We start from the raw sequence: 4,124 nt of genomic DNA, 5'->3' as shown, positions 1-4,124 counted from the left end.
AAGGACCTCTGGTAGCATAGTGGTTATGAATCGGGCCATGAACTGCAAGTTCAAAACTACCAGCTGTTCCATGGGAGAAAGATGAGGCTTTCTGCTCCTGTAAAGATTTGCAGCCTCAGAGACCCTGTACATTGTTGCTATGAGTCGGAACCGACTCCACGGCACATAACAACAAGAAGTCCTGTTGTGCTGTTGTGGGTTAATGCACTGGACTGCAAAGTCACTTTGAACCACAAGGTTGATGGTTCAAGCTCACTAGCTGTACCTCAGAAACCCTACACAGGGTCACTATAGGTTGGGACCAGCTCCAGAGCACTTAACAACAAAAACATAGGTCTTTTAAAGGATCTTAGATGTAGTGAAACACAAGAATTAGTGAAACTTTTAATTGGGGGCCTGGTATGTCACTGTAGGATACACACTGAACTGCTAACCGCAAGGTTGGAAGTTCATTGGAAACTCTCTAAGGGTTGCTAATGAATCAGGAGGACTGACTGGATGATCCATAACAACAACTTTAGGTTAAGCACTGTATGATAACTTCAAATTTTTCTGTTCAAACCCACCAGCTGCTCCTCAGAAACCCTATAAAGGATCACTGTGAGTTGAAACCAACTCAATAGTACTTAACAACAAAAATAAAACTTTTTATAAATTCTTTTTTTGTAGTTCGCAGTCTAAACTGTCAGAAGAACCAAGAAATCTACTGTGGAAGAAATTGTAATCATCTAAACTGGAGATGGTCTCTAATTTCAGGTGGGATATATTCAAGGTTATATTTTGGCTCTTCTGAATTTTTTTTAAAGTTTCTTCAGCTTAATTTGCATATGAGTAATTGATGGTCTGCTCCACAGTTGATCCTTGGCTTTTCTTAAGGCTAATAATATTGAGTTTTTCCATCATGTTTTCCAGAAGGTATAGTCAATTTTATTCCTGTCTACTTCATCTGGTGAGGATCATGTGTTTAGTTACTTTTCATGTTGTTTTAAAAAAGTGATTTTCAATGAATACATCATTGGCCTTGAAAAATTCTTTACTGAAATCTCCAGCATCATTTCTATCACCAAAGCCATATTTTCCAACTACTGATCATTTCTCTTTGTTTCCAGCTTTGGAATTCCAATTACCAGTAATTATCAATGTATCTTGATTTTGTCTGATCAATTTTAGACTGAAGCAGTTGATAGAATTTAAATTTTATACTTCATTCACTCAGTGGTTGCTGCATTGTTTTAAATAATAGTGGTATCAACTGGTCTTCCTTGTAAACATATTGATATGATCCTATCACAGAAAGCATTGCACTTTAAGGTAGATCTTGAAATGTTGTTGTTTTTTTTGATGATGAATGTGACATCATTCTTCTTGAATTTGTCATTGTTATTATAGTAAACCATGACTGTAAGATTCAAAATACTCAATATCAGATATCAATAAAAATCTAATATCAATATCAATATCAGATTCAAAATACTCAATAGCAGGACTACATACAGGGTCATGTTTAGTTGGATCCAAGTCAATGGCACAAAACAGTAACAACAGTGCCTAACATGGATATTTATGCATTACACTTCATTTTTGAAAAGTTCCAATTTTCATAGATTTATACTTAAACATTTTATTTATTTATTTATTTATTTTATTTTTTTATTTTTAATGGATGTTTGCAATTGTATCTCTTCATTTTGAGTTGTTCCTGATTATCAAATGAAGGTCTTGGAAACTTTGTTCCATTCATGTCATTATGGTCAACTCTACTTTGAGGATGCAGCTCTTCTCCATTCTTATTTTGAGCGCCTTCAACATGAGGGCCTCATCTTCCAGCACTATATTTGACAATGTTCCAATATTATTCATAATGTTTTCATCTTTTGACACCTTGTCTGTCAGTGTATTACTGCAATTCATAAAGGATTTCAGTGACTAACCACTCAGAAGTAGGCTGCCTCTCCATTTTCCTAATCTCCCTTAGTCTGGGAGCTCCACTGAAACATGCCCACTCAGGGTGAGCTTACTGATATTTAAAATACTGATGGCACAGCTTCCAACATCACAGCAAAATGCAAGTCACCACAGTACAAAAGATTTGATGATTTACACACTAATCACCAAAGACCAGAAGAGTTGTTGGAAGATATGATAAACATCATTCAGGAAGAAAGCAAATATCATTAAAAATACAGGAAAGAGAGGACGTAGCAAGACAACAGTCTAGACAGAAAGGGTGTACATACTCTTTACAACAAAGATATGGAAAACCAAATGAAACAGATGCAGATGACAGTCCTAGAACTCTGAGTTTCAGATGAAGGGATAACGAAGTGCAATGAATGCTAACTAGGTGAGAGAGCAGAGCAGACACTGCAAAAGAAGGAGTGATTGGTGGCTTGTGCAGGCTGACCAGACACTGCACAACCATCTTGAGCTTTTGAAACTGGATTCAGAAACAAGAAAACATAGTGTCATTGCAGATACATACCTGTGGCTTGTGGAGATAAAGGTATGATTGTTTGTTTTGTTCCCCACAATCCCCTGGTGACCAGAGATGAGGATGACCCTATCTATGTACACCCCCAGTGAATTTCTTACTCTTCTGGGACCACATGGAGGTGAGTGCTGTGATTGTGGGCCCCATTAAAGGAGGGGGGAACTATCTGTATTAACCATATTTGGGCAGACCCAGCTCTAAATCTACAGAGTGTGACCTGTTCCAGACCTACAGAGCCAATTCTAGTCAGCCCTGGACTAACAAAAGACCTCTCACCCTTGGAAACTCTGATCCCCCTGTAGGATAGAAATACTCTTACCCCCCAATTGCACGAACTACTTCTGGATCAGGTGCCTAGAACAGACAACACCTAGCCCTTAAGGAATTGCATCTAGGGTTGAGTGTTAACATTTCATCCCCTGCACAGCCATGACATAAGGTCCTTGGCTGGCAGGAGACTCCAGAATTCTTTCCTTTCTGGGTTAGGTACCTGCCCTGGTTTTTTTTCTTTCATTGTTTTTGATTGTTTATTCTTTCATGCTAGTCTTACTCTCTCTTGCTTTTTGTCCTGTATACCTCCCCTTTAATTCTTTTAATTTTATTTTTTTCTACTTCTCTTTGCCAACAACTGCTGCCTCTTTCTTTCTTCTCCCTATTTTTCTCCCCTTTTGCTTTTATTGTTTTGTTTTGCTACTCTCTGGTGTCTTTCCTTTTACTCATTCTGCTCTCTAAAGGCATTTTGCTCTTTGTCTTTTTTTTTTCTTTCTTATTTTCCTCTCACTCTTTTCTCTGTTTTTTCAATTCTTTTTCTAGCTGTTGCCTGATTTTTTTTTTGTTTGCTGTTTTCTTTTATTCATTGTTGATTTCATGTTTGTTACTTTTATATCTCTCTTGTGTGTATGTTTTCTCTTCTTGCCTTACCCGACAGGAGACAGTAATCATGTCCATGCACCCCAGCCACAACCAAGCCCTCTACAAGCCCACCCACTATGCAAGAGCCAATATCAGCTTCTATACATTGGACCAACAGCAACCAACATCAGTTAAGACCATCCTGAATTGAACTGCATAAACAGAGAACAGACAATGGTGCACAAACCAGGCTGCTGCAAAAGGCACATAGATTAATGGAGCAGAGTTGAGAACTCAGAAGTAAATCCACCCACATATAGTTAGTTAACTCTAAGAATGGGCCAAAACACATAAATGGGGAAGAGACAGTCTCTTCAACAAACGGTGCTGGCAAAACTAGAAATCCATTTTCAGAATGAAACAAGACCTATATTTCATATCATATACAAAAACAAACTCAACATAGATTAAAGACTTAAATATAAAACCTAGAACTATAAAGATCATCAGTGAAAAAATAGGGGCAAATTTAGGTTTATAATGTATGGAATAAATACACTGGCAAACCTTACTAAAAACACACAAAAAATAGAAAACAAAATAGATGACTGGGACTACCTAATATTAGACACATGTGCATCAGAGGATTTCACTAAAAAACTAAAAGGGGAAAGCACAGAATGAGAAAAATTAGCTTGCAATGACATCATACAAGGACTAATTTCTATAATTTATAGCAAAATACATCTCTACAAGAAAGAAAACAACAACAACAAAAAAA

The sequence above is a fragment of the Chrysochloris asiatica genome, unplaced genomic scaffold (assembly GCF_000296735.1).
Source record: "Chrysochloris asiatica unplaced genomic scaffold, ChrAsi1.0 scaffold00004, whole genome shotgun sequence".
Lineage (NCBI taxonomy): Eukaryota > Metazoa > Chordata > Mammalia > Afrosoricida > Chrysochloridae > Chrysochloris > Chrysochloris asiatica.
The sequence above is the reverse complement of the archived record's forward strand: the minus strand, read 5'-3'. Positions refer to the sequence as shown.